We start from the raw sequence: 19,621 nt of genomic DNA on the forward strand, positions 1-19,621 counted from the left end.
CTTGATTTTCTAAGCAAATCTCATGGTTTTGGTGGCCTAAATCATGATTTTCTAATGTGTATGTGGTATTGGTGACCCCAGACAACACATAAACCTACGTGCAGATAAAAATGCTTACATGCACACACCAGTTGTGCAGAGACATATATAATGCAGCCACACGGATAGATACAATACATGCACATATACACACATATGATACAGCAGTAAGGATTTTGCCTGTATAATCACATTCAATACATGAAAAGTATACAGCTGTATATTGTTGGATTACAAGGATTACCTTCAACAGCAGTAACAGTAGTTAGAAGAGAAGGGTGAAGGGCGGCCAGTTGCACCTGAATGATGCTCTTGTGACCCCCAAGAAATACATCAGACACAAGGGTAACAGACTATGGAATTTAAAAAAAATATTCTTTAAAATACACTTTAGTACCCACCCTGGTTATTCACTGGGCCTCAAAATACAATTAAAAATAAAAGCACCCCAAAATCCTTTGTACAGGACAAAATTGAACAGTCGCTGAACAACAACAACAAGCAGAAATTGTTCCAATGGAAAACTAAATCCAAACTCAAACATTCCACAAATTGTTTGTCAAGCACTAGGACAGTTTGGTTATTTTGATTTAAAAAAAACCTTGTTTGGGTGCTTCAAAGCCATTATCATCTATATGCTCTTTCCCTGTAGCCATGAAGCTCCATTTTGGAATGGATTTTTTTAATGACATCATCAGCTGTGTGGAATTATTTCATATCACTAAAAAGGGGGGAAACGTCTCTGAGCTAAAGTCCAGAGGGATAAATGCACAGAAATTTATCTAAATGGATAAATGCATAGAAATATTTGATAAAACATTATTGAAAATATATTCTAGAAATGCAAAAATAAAGGGAAAATGTTCACCTGCCTCATGCCTTCACCCTCTTGTATAGAATCATAGAAACATAAGGCAGGAAGGGACCACGAGAAGTCATCAAGTTTAGCTCCCTGTGCTGTGGCAGGACCAAGTAAACCTAGACCATCCCTGATTGATATTTGTCCTACTTGTTCTCAAGAACCTCCAATAATGGGAATTCTACAACCATCCTTGGAAGCCTATTCCAGTGCTTAACTGTCATTACAGCTGGAAAGTTTTGCCTACTATCTAACCTAAATCTCTCTTGCTGCAGGTTAAGTTTATTATTTCTTGTCCCACCTTCAGTGGACAGGAGAATAATTGATCACAGTCCTCTATATAACTGCCCTTAACACATTAGAAGACTTATATCAGGTCCTCCAACAATCTTCTTTTCACAAAACTAAACCTGCCCATTTTTTTAACCTTTACTCATAGGTCAAGTTTTCTAAATCTTTTATCATTTGTGTTTTTGTCCTCCAATTTATTCACATCTTTCTTAAAGTGCAGCGCTCAGAATTGGACCCAGTACTCCAGCTGAAGCTTCCCCAGTGCCAAGTGGAATGCGACAATTATCTCCTGAAGACGACACTGCCGACATCTACAATGATAATGCAGGTGCAGCTTTGACTGATGCCAAGTTTAATGAACTGTTTGGTGAATCAGAGACTGATTCAGACTTTGAAGAATTTTAAGACTTTTTAAAGTCTCATATTGTTCTAAGTTACTTGTTTTAAATATCCATTTACTGATTTTAAATATTAACTGTAATTTTGAAGGTGAATACATATTTGTTCAGTTATTATAACAACAACAGGTTTTTCGTTAGATTACATTAAAATAATTCTAGCAAAACTTTTGAGTGTTTCTTGTGACACCAACTTTTAAAATATAGGAAGTGGTGCCACTTCCTGCGGCTCCCATTGGCTGGGAACGGCAAACCGCGGCCACTGGGAGCAAAGGGGCTCCGTGCCTGTGAACACTCCAGGTAAACAAAACATCCAGGCCTGCTAGCGGCTTACCCTAATCGGCCAGGAGCTAAAGTTTGCCAACCCCTGAAATATAGGGTCTGCTTATGAAAGGGTCACACAGTTTTTGCTATTTTGACCGAGCCATCTTGGGGGGGGGTCAGCTTATAAACGAACAGGCTAATGAACAAGTACATACGGCAAATATTGTCAACCTGTTCTTTCTCTATTTTGACTCACATTCCTTCCCACTTGTTGTTCATATTAATCATGTTGATTAACTGGTCACCATTACCTTGTAAGTGAAAACTGAAGCCTTTTTAATGTTATCAGATATTACTTCTCCTTTCTTACTAACTAGAGGGCCTACACTTTCCTTTGTCTTTCTCTTGCTCCTAATGTATTTAAAGAACCTCTTATTATTGTCCTTTTTGCCCCTTCTAGGTGAAAATAATTTTATGCCTTAGCCTTTCTGATTTTATCCCTACATGCTTTTGCTATTCTTTTGTACTCCTCCTTAGCAATTCATCCATGTTTACACTTTTTGTAGGATTCCTTTGTGATTTTTCAGGTCATTAAAGAGCGCCCGGTGGAGCTATATTGGCCTCTTTTATAAGTCTTCCTATCTTTCCTTCTCATCAGGATAGTTTACAGTTGTGCCTTTAATATTGTCTCCTTGAGAAACTGCCAGCTCTCCTGAATTCCTTTTTTCCTTATATTCCTTCCCATGGGACCTTACCCCTACCAGTTCTCTAAATTTGTTAAAGTCTGCTTTTTTTTAAAGTCCATTGCCCTTGTTCTACTGTTCTCACAGCTTCCTCTTGTAAGGATCAGGAAATCTATCATGTCATGATCACTTTCACTCAAGTTACCTGTCACCTTCAAATTTGCCACCAATTCCTCCCAGTTGGTCAGAATCAAGTCTAAAATGGTTGTCCCTTTGTTTACTTCCTCCATTTTCTGAAATAAAAAGTTGTCTCCAAAACATTTAAATAGCTTACTGGAAATTTTCTGTTTTGCTGTATTATTTTTCCATTAGATGTCTGGGTAAAATCCCCTATTCTACCAGAGTCCGCCCCATTGCTAACAGTATTTTGTATTTTTAGTTTCTTGGTCAAAAAAGTAAGGTTCTTTAAATTAATACTTTGCCTTTAATTGATAATAGCTGGTGTGAAATAATATAGAATAACAGCTCTGTGGAGCGTGTGAAATCCTTAAGGAGGATTGCTTCTGCATTTACAAAATTATGCCCTAATAAAGAAACAGAATATGGAAGGGAAATGTACGCTTATAATTGAATTACAGTCTTTTATATTTTAGCTATTAGATATTAGAGCAAAAACCAATTAGCCATTAAGGTAGTAGGCCTTAAGAACATAGTCCTGATCCTGCAAACACTAACATTAGTACCCTGAGTAGTCCAAAGAAAGCATGTGGCATAACTGTTTGCAGGATTGGGGCCCTAGATATTAAACAGCCCACCAATGCCCCATGGCAAATATTGAAAAATATTCATATACAGCTAAGTATGCTTAGGTATAAAATAGCTTCTATTTTGTATTTCTCCTCCCCCATTATATTTTCGTACTTTGTTGCTAGGCAGCATTATGATGTTGATGGTACCATCTCTCAGATGAGAAGAGACAGGTGCAAACATTGAAGCTTTACAGCTTAATCTTAGTTCGTGCTAGCAGATGAAATCTTAGTCTGTGTCAGCAGATGTGATCTTGTGCAACAGAACTGCTGCATTTATATTGGTATTGGAAAAATTGTACTTTCCTTATTGATTTAATGGTTCATCATCTGTACATCACCACATCTGCTAACAAATAGCCAGATTCTGCCATGCTTACTCATATTCAAACATACCTTTAATCTTTCCTCAGTGGGGCTATTCGTCAAGTAAGGTGGTAAGAACGGTAGAATATAACCCAAAGAGAGTTGTGTGGGCAAAGAAAATATGCAGTACCCTGTAAAGAAAACGTGTAAAGAAAATAGCATTCTTTCCATTATTCATTTTTCCACAGTTCCTGTTTTCTGTATAGTTATGTTTGTGGCTCAGGAAGCAGTTAAAACTTCAAGAAAGTCATATAGGCATGTGTTCAAGCAAAATTGTTAAATACGAATAACATAGCTAAGTCAATTTTGTAATTTGAAGAGGCTATCAGTCAATGAAAACTAGCTATATGACAATTTAGAATATTTAGGGCCAAAGTCTGGCCTCTGAATCATGCATACAAGTCCCACTGACATGTGGTTAAGGGCAGAATTTGGGCCTTTAACTATTTTTCTTACTGGAATGCAGAAAAGGTTAGAAGGTTGCTTTATACTTGCCCAACTCTAGAACAGATAAATGAATTTGCTCAGTCTTTCCAAAAGAATTTCAGCACTGGGCTGAACCTAACCACGTTGAAGCTTCTGCTCTAAAGGAAAGTTTGTGAAAGCTATAAGAAACTGAAAATAAGAACTTACAGTGGGCTTCTCTTCTCAACCTTAGCCATAGCTTTGGGGCAAGAGGATGCTGTAACATGATCTGCAAGTCACACTGGGGCCTTTCTGGGTGAAAGGTATTTAATAAATCAGTGTTTCCAAGGTTAAACCATGCCCTAGATCTGTCTATCCACCTACACCGGGGAAAAATAGTGGGCTCAAACCACGCACTTGGGGCATGCCTCGTTGCAAGATCTGGATAGCCCTTAAAGGGGCTTAAAGAGGTGGAGGAGTTCTTAGTCTCCCTTATGCTGCTTTAAGGCATGTAGTGTAGTCCAAGGCACAGTTCTGCGCTAAATGATTACATTATCAAAGAGGAATATGATTCCTGGTGGTGAATCACACACTTAAAGTGGCAGGTGCCTCCAGGCTTAGCTACGCCAGGGATCTTCAGGGGCAAGCACATGATGAACACCTCCTGCTCTGTCCCTTCCCAACCAAAGATAACAATAGTTGTATAATGACAGGTTTCAGAGTAGCAGCCGTGTTAGTCTGTATTCACAAAAAGAAAAGGAGTACTTGTGGCACCTGTCTCTACGGTGCCACAAGTACTCCTTTTCTTTTTGCGAATAGTTGTATAGTCCAGTTTGGTCCACTCATATTTTGGATCAAAACCCATCCAGTTTCATAAAAATCCATTGTCACTGTTCCTTTCAATGACATCAGTATAAATATGCATGTTTCCAGAGCAGAATGTATATCTTAATTATCTCATTCTGGTTGAAAATAGGTAAAGCTGGGTCAATACTGCAAAACACTGTGTGTGAATATTTGTTAGTGCCAAATCCTGAGCATAAAGTGGTTTGACGTTGTATGAAATGTCACAATCTCTCCAATATTTGGCCTTCCTTCAGTCATTCATTATATTCAAAAGTAGCATGGCAAGATGGCTGAAGACCATGCAAGGATGGACAAAAATACTCCAGCACACTGTGCTCTCTCTGTCCATCGACACGCAAAGGAGTTCATCCTCTGGCCCTACCTTGCACCATCCCTAGGGCTGCCCCAGAGATTTGTGGATTTGCAGGAATGAGCCAGATATGGGAACTTCATTACATGGTGCCTGGTTCAATACCATTATCTTAATAGACTGTGTGTGTTTGATTAGATTTATTTATTTAATTCAATTTACCTGTGTTTGTACCTCACTTGTTTTAATTTTTCATTAATATCTGTGTGATGCAGTTTTAATAATACAAATGTTCATTTAATAAAGTATTTGTTGTTAAATGCTTGCTCAGCTCTAAAAATAGATCTTATAAAATGTCATTAAGAAATTTAGAACTAAGTGGCCAGGATGATGCTATTGTAGAACAACAGTATAGGTCAGAGATCTGCTGCTGTTTAATAAATCACAAATAAGAGGAAGGGTAAACCCCTTTGAAATCCCTCCTGGCCAGGGGAAAGCTCCTCTCACCTGTAAAGGGTTAAGAAGCTAAAGGTAACCTCGCTGGCACCTGACCAAAATGACCAATGAGGAGACAAGATACTTTCAAAGCTGGGAGGAGGGAGAGAAACAAAGGGTCTGTGTCTGTCTGTAGTCGTCTTGGCCAGGGACAGAACAGGAATGGAGTCTTAGAACTTTTAGTAAGTAATCTAGCTAGGTACGTGTTAGATTATGATTTCTTTAAATGGCTGAGAAAAGAATTGTGCTGAATAGAATAACTATTTCTGTCTGTGTATCTTTTTTGTAACTTAAGGTTTTGCCTAGAGGGGTTCTCTATGTTTTTGAATCTAATTACCCTGTAAGATATCTACCATCCTGATTTTACAGGGGGGATTTCTTTATTTCTATTTACTTCTATTTTTTATTAAAAGTCTTCTTGTAAAACACTGAATGCTTTTTCACTGTTCTGAGATCCAAGGGTTTGGGTCTGTGGTCACCTATGCAAATTGGTGAGGCTTTTTATCCAACATTTCCCAGGAAAGGGGGGGTGCAAGTGTTGGGAGGATTGTTCATTGTTCTTAAGATCCAAGGGTCTGGATCTGTAGTCACCTAAGCAAATTGGTGAGGCTTTTTACCAAACCTTGTCCAGGAAGTGGGGTGCAAGGTTTTGGGAAGTATTTTGGGGGGAAGGACGCGTCCAAACAGCTCTTCCCCAGTAACCAGTATTAGTTTGGTGGTGGTAGCGGCCAGTCCAAGGACAACGGGTGGAATATTTTGTACCTTGGGGAAGTTTTGACCTAAGCTGGTAAAGATAAGCTTAGGAGGTTTTTCATGCAGGTCCCCACATCTGTACCCTAGAGTTCAGAGTGGGGGAGGAACCTTGACATGGTGGCAGCGGTGGGATTAACCTGAAATCATTTTGAGATCCAGTCGAGATTTTTTGAACTAGAAATACAGATTTTAAAAAGGAATTTTTAGGAAGTCCAGAAAGCAGCTTTGAAACTGAAAGCAGCTTGGTTTCTCTCTGCTTTGTGACCAAGCAGAGACAAAAGGGGATTATCTTGTGAATTGCAGGTTTTCTTTGCCTGGAGGCAGGGTACTTAACTCCTGCAGGGAAATTCACAGTCTTCCAACCCAGAGGTTTTTTTTTTCTTTTCTTCCTAAAAGTAAATAGGGGGTGTGTGCTCTACCCATTTGCCTGGAGACAAAAGTGGCAGGGTTTTTTTTAGGATTTTGATTTTTTTTTGTTTTACAAGGAGCACAGGTTTGAAAAGAAATTTTTTTTCTTCTTTCGGCTGGGTAAGCAAGTTTCCAAGTAGTTGGAGGTTTTTTGCTTTAATTTGGGCCCAGAGCAGAGACAAGGGAATTGTCTTTTTCTGTAGGCTGACAATCACTATCGGAGAATAGGTATTCTATTCCAGCACAGCAAAATTTTACAGCCAAGTTTTGTTTGTTTATTTCTAAACCTCGGGTGTAAAGTTAGTTAAAAACAGAGAGGTTAGAATGGCCAAATCCTCAGCTCGACTACAGCTGGAATTAGCCAAATTTCAGGCTGAGGAAAAACAAAGGGAACATGAAAGACAGATAGAACTCATGCGGCTGAAGAAGGAGGAGAAGGAAAAAGAGAGGAAGCATGTGGAGGAGGAGAAGGAAAAAGAGAGGAAGCATGTGGAGGAGATGGAGAGGATAAAGGCCCAGCAGAATATACCAACAAACCCTAGCAATCCTTCTCCAGGTACCACTTCCCATCCCAGAAAGTTCCCCACCTACAAGGCAGGTGATGATACTGAGGCCTTCTTAGAAAACTTCGAAAGGGCCTGCCTTGGGTACAACATCTCTACTGACCAATACATGGTAGAGCTGAGGCCGCAGCTCAGTGGACCCTTAGCTGAGGTGGCAGCTGAAATGCCTAAAGAACACATGAACAAGTATGAACTGTTTAAATCCAAGGCGAGAGTCAGAATGGGGATAACACCCGAGCAGTCTCGTTGGAGGTTCAGAGCCCTAAGGTGGAAACCAGACATGTCATTTACCCGACATGCCTACCACATTGTAAAACATTGGGATGCCTGGATATCAGGAGCAAGTGTTGAATCTCCAGTAAATTTGCCCTTCCTAATGCAAATGGAACAATTCTTAGAGGGTGTTCCTGAGGAAATAGAAAGATACATCCTAGATGGGAAACCCAAAACTGTAATTGAGGCAGGAGAGATTGGAGCCAGATGGGTGGAGGTGGCAGAGAAGAAGAAAACTGGTCGCAGTTGGAGCGGAGACCAGAAGGGACCACCCCAGACCACACCCTATTACCGGGGGCCGCCCAAAGCCCCACCTACCTCCCAAAGAACCCTCCAGACCCCTTATCGTCCCACCACCCCGTTCTCCAGCAACCCTCCTCGCCCCAGTGACCCGTCAGCTGGACGATGTTTTAAGTGTAACGAGCTGGGGCATGTAAAGGCCAACTGCCCCAAGAACCCCAACAGATTACAGTTCATTGCACCGGAATCACACCAGAGGTCCACAGGCCCAGATACCTCCCAGATACCCTTGGAGCGGAGGGAAACTGTGAGTGTGGGTGGGAAGAAGGTCAACGCGTGGAGGGACACCGGAGCACAAGTGTCAGCTATCCATGCTTCCTTAGTGGACCCCAATTTAATCAACCCAGAGATCCAAGTGACGATTCAACCCTTCAAGTCCAACTCTTTCAATTTGCCTACAGCCAAGTTGCCTGTCCAGTACAAGGGCTGGTCAGGAATGTGGACTTTTGCAGTCTATGATGATTATCCCATCCCCATGCTGTTGGGGGAAGACTTGGCCAATCATGTGAAGCAGGCCAAGAGGGTGGGAATGGTCACCCGCAGCCAGGCTAAACAAGCCGTGAGGCCTAGCTCTGTTCCGGAAACTTCTATCAGGACCCAGTCAGAGGTGATGGACCTGGACCCCAGGCCAATGTCTGCAACAGCAGTAGTGGATCCAGTCCCAGAGACCCAGACGGAACCAGTCCCAGAACCGGAACCAGCCGAGCAACCAACACCAGACCCCGTGTCAGCACTGAATCCAGTACTTGCAACCTCAACACCAGAGGGCCCCACCGAACCTGAACTGGCAGCAGCCGATAACCCTACACAAGAGGCTCAGCCGGAGCCTGAAGCCCAACATAGTGCACCAGCGGAGAGCGGTTCACAGTCAACAGAAACAGCTCCATCCCCTATATCGCTTCCAGAGGGACCAAGCCTAGGTCCACAATCCCATGAGGAACTGATGTCTCCAGCATCAAGGGAACAGTTCCAGACCGAACAGGAAGCAGATGAAAGCCTCCAGAGAGCTTGGACGGCGGCACGGAGCAACCCACCGCCTCTCAGCTCTTCTAATCGATCCAGGTTTGTTGTAGAAAGAGGACTTTTATACAAGGAAACTCTTTCTGGTGGACACCAGGAAGACTGGCATCCTCAGAGACAGTTGGTAGTTCCAACTAAATACCGGGCCAAGCTCTTGAGCTTAGCCCATGATCACCCTAGTGGCCATGCTGGGGTGAACAGGACCAAAGACCGTTTGGGGGGATCATTCCACTGGGAGGGAATGGGCAAGGATGTTTCTACCTATGTCCAGTCTTGTGAGGTGTGCCAAAGAGTGGGAAAACCCCAAGACCAGGTCAAAGCCCCTCTCCAGCCACTCCCCATCATTGAAGTTCCATTTCAGCGAGTAGCTGTGGATATTCTGGGTCCTTTTCCGAAAAAGACACCCAGAGGAAAGCAGTACATACTGACTTTCATGGATTTTGCCACCCGATGGCCGGAAGCAGTAGCTCTAAGCAACACCAGGGCTAAAAGTGTGTGTCAGGCACTAGCAGACATTTTTGCCAGGGTAGGTTGGCCCTCCGACATCCTCACAGATGCAGGGACTAATTTCCTGGCAGGAACTATGAAAAACCTTTGGGAAGCTCATGGGGTAAATCACTTGGTTGCCACTCCTTACCACCATCAAACAAATGGCATGGTGGAGAAGTTTAATGGAACTTTGGGGGCCATGATACGTAAATTCGTAAATGAGCACTCCAGTGATTGGGACCTAGTATTGCAGCAGTTGCTCTTTGCCTACAGAGCTGTACCACATCCCAGTTTAGGGTTTTCCCCATTTGAACTTGTATATGGCCGTGAGGTTAAGGGGCCATTGCAGTTGGTGAAGCAGCAATGGGAGGGATTTACACCTTCTCCAGGAACTAACATTCTGGACTTTGTAACCAACCTACAAAACACCCTCCGAACCTCTTTAGCCCTTGCTAGAGAAAACTTACAGGATGCTCAAAAAGAGCAAAAAGCCTGGTATGATAAACATGCCAGAGAGCGTTCCTTCAAAGTAGGAGACCAGGTCATGGTCTTAAAGGCGCTCCAGGCCCATAAAATGGAAGCATCGTGGGAAGGGCCATTCACGGTCCAGGAGCGCCTGGGAGCCGTTAATTATCTCATAGCATTCCCCACCTCCAACCGAAAGCCTAAGGTGTACCATATTAATTCTCTAAAGCCCTTTTATTCCAGAGAATTAAAGGTTTGTCAGTTTACAGCCCAGGGAGGAGACGACGCTGAGTGGCCTGAAGGTGTCTACTACGAAGGGAAATGTGCTGGTGGTGTGGAAGAGGTGAACCTCTCCATGACCCTTGGGCGTATGCAGCGACAGCAGATCCAGGAGCTGTGCACTAGCTACGCGCCAACGTTCTCAGCCACCCCAGGACTGACTGAACGGGCATACCACTCCATTGACACAGGTAATGCTCACCCAATTAGGGTCCAACCTTACCGGGTGTCTCCTCAAGCTAAAACTGCTATAGAACGGGAGATCCAGGATATGTTACAGATGGGTGTAATCCGCCCCTCTGAAAGTGCATGGGCATCTCCAGTGGTTCTAGTCCCCAAACCAGATGGGGAAATACGTTTTTGCGTGGACTACCGTAAGCTAAATGCTGTAACTCGCCCAGACAACTATCCCATGCCACGCACAGATGAACTATTAGAGAAACTGGGACGGGCCCAGTTCATCTCTACCTTGGACTTAACCAAGGGGTACTGGCAGGTACCGCTTGATGAATCTGCCAAGGAAAGGTCAGCCTTCATCACACATCTCGGGCTGTATGAATTTAATGTACTCCCTTTCGGGCTGCGAAATGCACCCGCCACTTTCCAAAGACTTGTAGATGGTCTCCTAGCGGGATTAGGAGAATATGCAGTCGCCTACCTTGACGATGTGGCCATATTTTCGGATTCCTGGGCAGACCACCTGGAACATCTACAAAAAGTCCTTGAGCGCATAAGGGAGGCAGGACTAACTGTTAAGGCTAAGAAGTGTCAAATAGGCCTAAACAGAGTGACTTACCTTGGACACCAGGTGGGTCAAGGAACTATCAGCCCCCTACAGGCCAAAGTGGATGCTATCCAAAAGTGGCCTGTCCCAAAGTCAAAGAAACAGGTTCAATCCTTCTTAGGCTTGGCCGGTTATTACAGACGATTTGTACCGCACTACAGCCAAATCGCTGCCCCACTGACAGACCTAACCAAAAAGAAACAGCCAAATGCTGTTCAGTGGACCGGAAAGTGTCAGAAGGCCTTTAACAAGCTTAAAGCGACACTCATGTCTGACCCTGTACTAAGGGCCCCAGACTTTGACAAACCGTTCCTAGTAACCACAGATGCATCCGAGCGTGGTGTGGGAGCAGTTTTAATGCAGAAAGGACCTGATCAAGAATTCCACCCTGTAGTGTTTCTCAGCAAAAAACTGTCTGAGAGGGAAAGCAACTGGTCAGTCACTGAAAAAGAATGTTATGCCATTGTCTACACTCTGGAAAAGCTACGCCCATATGTTTGGGGACGGCGTTTCCACCTGCAAACCGACCATGCTGCACTAAAGTGGCTTCACACCGTCAAAGAAACTAACAAAAAACTTCTTCGGTGGAGTTTAGCTCTCCAAGATTTTGATTTCGACATCCAACACATCTCAGGAGCTTCTAACAAAGTGGCTGATGCACTCTCCCGTGAAAGTTTCCCAGAATCAACTGGTTAAAATCGTCCTTGAGATGTGGAAAATATTGTTAGTCTTTATGTACTTGGTAGTATATTTAGAGATGCATGTGTCTTATTAACTCTGTTTTCCTAGAGCTCCAGGAAGAAATCCCAGCCAGTGTTTCACCCTAGCTGAGATTTGGGGGGCGTGTCATAAATATAAAGGGAAGGGTAAACCCCTTTGAAATCCCTCCTGGCCAGGGGAAAGCTCCTCTCACCTGTAAAGAGTTAAGAAGCTAAAGGTAACCTCGCTGGCACCTGACCAAAATGACCAACGAGGAGACAAGATACTTTCAAAAGCTGGGAGGAGGGAGAGAAACAAAGGGTCTGTGTCTGTCTGTAGTCGTCTTGGCCAGGGACAGAACAGGAATGGAGTCTTAGAACTTTTAGTAAGTAATCTAGCTAGGTACGTGTTAGATTATGATTTCTTTAAATGGCTGAGAAAAGAATTGTGCTGAATAGAATAACTATTTCTGTCTGTGTATCTTTTTTGTAACTTAAGGTTTTGCCTAGAGGGGTTCTCTATGTTTTTTAATCTAATTACCCTGTAAGATATCTACCATCCTGATTTTACAGGGGGGATTTCTTTATTTCTATTTACTTCTATTTTTTATTAAAAGTCTTCTTGTAAAACACTGAATGCTTTTTCATTGTTCTGAGATCCAAGGGTTTGGGTCTGTGGTCACCTATGCAAATTGGTGAGGCTTTTTATCCAACATTTCCCAGGAAAGGGGGGGTGCAAGTGTTGGGAGGATTGTTCATTGTTCTTAAGATCCAAGGGTCTGGATCTGTAGTCACCTAAGCAAATTGGTGAGGCTTTTTACCAAACCTTGTCCAGGAAGTGGGGTGCAAGGTTTTGGGAAGTATTTTGGGGGGAAGGACGCGTCCAAACAGCTCTTCCCCAGTAACCAGTATTAGTTTGGTGGTGGTAGCGGCCAGTCCAAGGATAACGGGGGTAATATTTTGTACCTTGGGGAAGTTTTGACCTAAGCTGGTAAAGATAAGCTTAGGAGGTTTTTCATGCAGGTCCCCACATCTGTACCCTAGAGTTCAGAGTGGGGGAGGAACCTTGACAATGTCATTAAGAAATTTAGAACTAAGTGGCCAGGATGATGCTATTGTAGAACAACAGTATAGGTCAGAGATCTGCTGCTGTTTAATAAATCACAAATAAGATCAATTCACCTTCACAAGTCATTTGGATTGATATACAATTGCCAAACTTGGGTGCCTAAAATGAGGCTCCTAAATCCATATATAAGTACCTAAATAAAAGACCCAAGCTATGATTTTCCAAAATGGATACCTTAAGTCAGGGTTCTAATTCTACATAAACCTACATATGTGGGCTGATTTTAAAAATGCTGAGTACCCAGAAGCAATGTAATAATGGATTCTGGTGGTGGTTGTTGTGTTTGTTCGTTTTTTTAAATCACTAGGCAGGCGAGTAGGTGATGTCGAAGTACTGAAACTGTATGAATGGTGATTGCTCTAGCTTGGTGAATCCAGCATCCATATGTTCAATAGCAGTTTCAAGCATTAGATCTAATTTATTATTATTTTGTCTCTTGAAACCCAGGAATGTTTATTTCTTTAAATATACCATTCCTTCGGATGAATATTCAGAATTAAGGGCTGGAACAATCTTCCATTGCTAGGAGCTCCAGCATGGCATTTGTAGTAAAAAAATTTATATGAATTTTTCATGATTTTTCCTAGTTTTTGGCTAGCTTTTGCATGGCCTCAAGAAAAATTAGATTATCCCTTTAAAAAGCAAGAGACTTCAGTCACAATACTGATTAAGGCCATCCTGAAAAACATGTGCCCCAAAATTTACCTTACTTGTTGTCTTTAAGAATACACCTTACTTAGGGTACACCAGACCCTCACTCACTTTCTGAAATGAAGAGAGAGCACCCTCCGACTTGCCTCAACAGCATGAGCAAGAGTGGTACATCATTACCATTGTATTAAATAGTAAAATATCTTTCCTGTGCCCACTCCCCCATCAAACTCTTAAACATAGGGGTAGTCTTTTCTCTGGCCCAGAATGACAATTTAATAGCTATGGTTGATGCAATACACTACAAAAGAACAACATTTTGACTAAATTTGGCCTGCAAACCATTTGAATATCCTATATTCACTCCTATATTATCGAAATTCAGGCCAACCAGTTTTGATTTGAGCTGTTCTGCCTTGATCTCCATAACTCCTAAAGGTATTTCTATTCCCTATGTCAAACCATCAACTGTTCCAGTTTCCATGTCACGTCAGCAAAGAGAGTATAAGGTGTCCTATTCTGCACACATCTGACATACATCAACTCCTACTCAACTACAGATCTGTCAGCAAGCACAATAATAACTCTAGCATTCTGTATACAGTTTTGAGCCACTTCATTAAGAAGCTTTTTAATTGTTTCTATAAAGTTTTCACTCCATGGGTATTAATATAGTTTATACTAGTTAAGATAATTCATGACCATGTAATTGGGAGACTATTTTGTAATCTCTAAAACCAAAATCATGTTTAGCAACTGCATTGGTGGAGATAAATATGTTGGCAAATTATTGAATCACCTCATTTTGCATTTTATGGAGCAATGTAGTAAGAAACTATATTTGAAGACTGACATGCTTTCTGCTTCCATGCATTTCAGGTTAACAGCAGAGCAGCCACGTACATGTAGGGAATGAGTTCTAAAGGTCTTACATCCACTTACAGTAGGTCTGGCCTTAATATAAAGCTTCTTAGATGCTTTTTGCCAATTACACAAGACATTTTACCTTTCTGACATGAAACCCAAGGGTACTCAGCTTTCCATGAATTCTGGAAAGTGAGTTCATATCTCAGTTTGTAATATTTCTTAGTATACACTTCTTTACCATATCGTCTACCATATGGTGCATTACCCTTACTTGGCTCAGGACAGTCAGTATTATTACTCTGTAAACAAACTGTCTGGCAGCCTGCCAGCAGATTATCCTGATGGGCTGCATGCGGGCCACAGGTTGCCCACCATTGATTTAGGCTAACGGTGCTGGTAGGAGGGTTACCAAAAAGAACCCAAGGGGATTTTTGAAGAGTTCTGATATTTTTCAGCTATTTTTTAAGTTAACCACTTCTCTGTGTGTGTGACTTTTTTACAAATAGTTTGTGAGTCAGATATGAGTTTGCAAATTAAGCTACCTGGTCCTGGGGGCAGTAAAGTTAGCTGGCAATTGCAACGCTGTAAAAAAATATTGAAGAGGCCATCTGCCTCCTAAGTTCAAGTCAAGTTCTGTTTTGCTGCACAGAAAGTAATAACACTGTATGTTATTTTAGTACAAAACCTTTTCTGACTTGGATGGCAAGTTAAAACCTTGCTTGCCTTTTTGTCAAAAATAACAGCCTTTAAATTACCTAACCTTGCCCTATTGTTTGCAAATCTTATTCTCCCTCTTAAAATTAAATCAAACAGCCTTACAGCTATTGCTAAATTTTGCTAAGCTCTACAGGTTGCTATAGAGCTTTCACTAGTTTGGTTAGGAAGTTAAACTACTGCTTCCTTTACTAGGAAAGATAAAAGCGTTTGAACTACCTGACTGTAGCTGCAAGGCCCAGACCCAGTATGTCTACACTGGCAAGTTTCTTCAATGTAAATTATGCCACTTTTATTAAAACGCTGGAATTAAACCGCTGTTGCGTGTCCACCCTGTGCTCCTTGTGACGCTGGAGCACATCCACATTAGCAGCTCTTGCAACAGCAAAGAGAGCAGTGCATTGTGGTCGCTATCCCACTGTGCAGTTGGCCTCAGAGTGCTGTGGGAAGAGTTTGCTATGCCTCATGGGGCAGGCACAGAGTCACATGATGCAGGTTTTCCAGTCCCATTGTTCCATGGGCATCGTACTACACTGTCAGCTGCTTTTCAACTGGGGCGGGGGGAGGGTGTGTGACAGGGTGTGTGTGACAGGGAGTGTGTGTGTGTATGGAGCAGGGGTGAGAGACAGTGTGTTATGGGGGACAGACAGTGTGTCAGCAAGCAGTCTTGTAAGTTCAGACAGCGGCAGGAAGCAACCAGTCCTGAGGCAGGGGGAGGGGGAAACCCTGGGTTCTCTGCACAACAATCTCTCTCTTTCTCACACACATACACACAGACACCTGCCTCTGTGTTAAACAGCATGAGCATGCCACATTAATGGTTTGCTTTGTGTCCCGGAGCAGATCAGCACAGCACGCACGCAAGGGCTGTCAGAAACAGTGCTTTGAAAGAGGAGGGGCTCATGTCTCCAGGGCAGCCGAGTTCAAAACAATGAGCAGAGCAGTCCCTTGAGGCATTATGGGACAGCTCCGGAGGCCAGTTACAGCGCAGAAAGCAATCAAGTGTCTACACTGGCAATAGAACGCAGGAGCCTCTGTGCAAATAGCCTTACGACTCTCGTTGAGGTGGTTTTTTTGCAGCACTGCAACTGAGGAGTTTCTGTGCACTAAGTGGCTTGGCAGTGTGTACATGTCTGCAGTTTGAGCACAAAAAGCTGCTTTACTGCGCAGAAACTTGCCAGTGTAGACAAGCCCCCAATCTCCCACCATCTCCCACCACAGACCTCTAATCAGAGAACTAATAGACAATACTTTCAAGCTAAGGCTCATCCTCATGTTCAGCAGCATGCTTCTTTCTTGTCCCGTATCCTTATCCAAGACATTTCTTGTGTGGCTGACATTGATAGACCCGTTGACCTCCCTTTCAAATGGGTATCAGCTATAACAGTCTGTTCCACCTCCTCCCCTGTGACTGGCAACTGAGTTCTATTGCCTCTTTTTTTCTGTTCCCTCTGACAGCTCAGTCCAACTGCTCTGTTCACCCCTTCTCCTCAAATGGCTCAGTTATGAGTTCTCTGCTCCACTAAGTTCCTCTGATAATCTTCCCCTGAGATATAAACAAAAAATTAGGGACAACTTTAGCCATCTGTAATAAGCAATTTAAGGATTATCTACATGGGAACATCCAAGAAAGTTAATCCAAACTACCTAAAGGTGTGAATTTGAAGTGGATTAATTAAACCACATTAAACCCCTATGTGAACACACTAATTCAGAATCTAAGTAACATTTTTTTGGTTTATTTTAATACACTTCCAGAGTGAATTAAAATAAACTGAATTAAGGCCACTTTAATTCTAAATAACAGCATTCACACAGAGGTTTAATGTGGTTTAATTAAACCACCTCAAATTCACAAATTTAGTTAATTTGGATTAATTTTCCTGGCTGTTCCCATGTAGACAAGCCCTTAACCTCAGCAGTGACCACAAAAATTAAAATGCTTCACTCTTATTTATTCAGTAGCTGTAGCCATAAAGAATTTACAGAAAATACTGTGACAGGGTCAGGCCATATGGCTACAGGAGAGTAATAGAAGGCAGATATATTAGCTCCAGGCTAAGTAGGTGTTGGGAGGTGGCCATGGGGAAGTAGCCCAGGGAGTTGTAGCTGTCACACAGCTGTTCCAGGAGGCACTCTAGACAGCTGCATTCCACAAGGCCCTGGGCTGGAACCCGGAGTAGAGGGCGGGCCCGGGTTTCCCCCAAATCCTCCCAACTCCTGGTCAGACACAGGAGGAGTCGACCTGGACTGTGGGTTCAGAAAAATGGCCAAGCTGAGGGCTGCCGTGAAGCTCCAAGGTGAGCAAATCTGCCAATAAGCGCAAGACCCACCAAGGTAGAGGAGGAACTTTGTCACAATACATACTTTTGTTATTTAATCATGCAATTAAAAAAGTAATTGTGATTAATCACGCAATTATCACACTGTTAAACAATAATAGAATACCGTTTATTTAAATATTTTTGGATATTTTCTACATTTTCAAATGTATGGATTTCAATTACAACACAGAATACAAAACGTACAGTGCTCACTTTATTTATTTTTTTACAAATATTTGTACTGTAGTGCAATATCTTTATCATGAAAGTTGAACTTACAAATGTAGCATTATGTACAAAAAAAACTGCATTCAAAAATAAAACAATGTAAAATTTTAGAGCCTACAAGTCCACTCAGTCCTACTTCTGGTTCAGCCAATTGCTCAAACAAGTTTTTTTACATTTGCAGGAGATAATGCTGCCTGCTTCTTCTTTACAATGTCACCTGAAAGTAAGAACAGGCATTCACATAGCACTGTTGTAGCCAGCATCCCAAGATATTTACGTGCCACATGCATTAAAGATTCATATGTCTCTTTATGCTTCAGCCACCATTCCAGAGGGCATGTGTCCATGCTGATGATGGGTTCTGCTTGATAATAATCCAAAGCAGTGTGGACGGACGCACGTTCATTTTCATCATCTGTCAGATGCCACTAGCAGAAGGTTGATTTTCTTTTTTGGTAGTTTGGGTTCTGTAGTTTCCACATCGAAATGTTGCTCTTTTAACTCTTCTGAAAGTACCTTCCACACCTCCTCCCTCTCAGGTTTTGGAAGGCACTTCAGATTCTTAAACGTTGGGTCGAGTGCTGTAGCTATCTCTAGAAATCTCACATTGTTACCTTCTTTGTGTTTTGTCAAATCTGCAGTGAAAGTGTTGTTAAAACGTACATGTGCTGGCTCATCATCCAAGACTGCTAAAACATGGCAATATAGTAATGTGGGTAAAACAGCAGGAGATATGCAATTCTCCCCCAAGAAGTTCAGTCACAAATTTAATTAACACATTTTTTTTAATGAGCATCATCAGTACAGAAGCACATCCTCTGGAATGGTGGCCGAAGCATGAATGTTTAGCATATCTGGCATGTAAATACCTTGCAATGCCAGCAACAAAAGTGCAATGGAAGCCTGTTCTCACTTTCAAGTGACATTGTAAATAATAAATGAGCAGCATTATCTCCCATAAATGTAAACAGACTATTTTTTCTGAGTGATTGGCTGAACAAGAAGTAGGACTAAGTGGATTTGTAGGTTCTAAAGTTTTACATTGTTTTGTTTTTGAGTGCAGTTATGTAACAAAAAAAATCTGTTTGTAAATTGCACTTTCATGATAAAGGGATTACACTACAGTACTTGTGTGAGGTGATTTGAAACATACTATTTCTTTTGTTTATCATTTTTAGAGTGCAGATATTTATAATCAAAAATAATTATATAAAGTGAGCACTGTACACTTTGTAGTCTGTGTTGTAATTGAAATCAATATATTTTAAAATGTAGAAAAACATCCAAAACTATTTAATAAATTTCAGTTGGTATTCTATTGTTTAACAGTGTGAGTAAAATGGCAATTAATCACAATTAATGTTTTAATTCGCGATTAATGTTTTTGAGCTAATTGCATGAGTTAACTGTGATTAATCAACAGCCCTAGTTATTAGTATTATTTTTTACATTACCCAGAGGTTCCAACCAGTTTTGGGGCGGTATTGTGGTTGTGCTATTTTTGGGGTTGTATTGTGCTATACGGACAAATAATAACAGACACTCCTTGCCCCCAAAAAGTTTACAAGATTATGTCCTAATTCTCTTCTGCTTTGCAGCTGGCATAGTCACTTAGGCCCAGATCCTCCAAGGTATTTAGGCTCCTAACTTTCATTTATCTTTGAAGAGCTGGACCACAGAGCTAGATTCACACAGGGTCTTAAGTATCTAAGTACCTTTTAAAATATTTCTGGGAGCAGAGACTTCAACCTTATTTTCCCACAGCCCAGCTGAGTGCTATAAGCATTGGGCTATAGAATCAATCTCTCACTGCTTCTTGCTTGCTCGCTCGCTCTAGCATAATGACTACATTATTATTTATACTCAATGGAAGAGCTTCAACAGGGTCAGACAGAGATTTTCCCCAGTCCAGAA

Source organism: Lepidochelys olivacea (genome assembly GCF_965140295.1).
Source record: "Lepidochelys olivacea isolate rLepOli2 genome assembly, chromosome: 1".
Classification (NCBI taxonomy): Eukaryota; Metazoa; Chordata; order Testudines; family Cheloniidae; genus Lepidochelys; species Lepidochelys olivacea.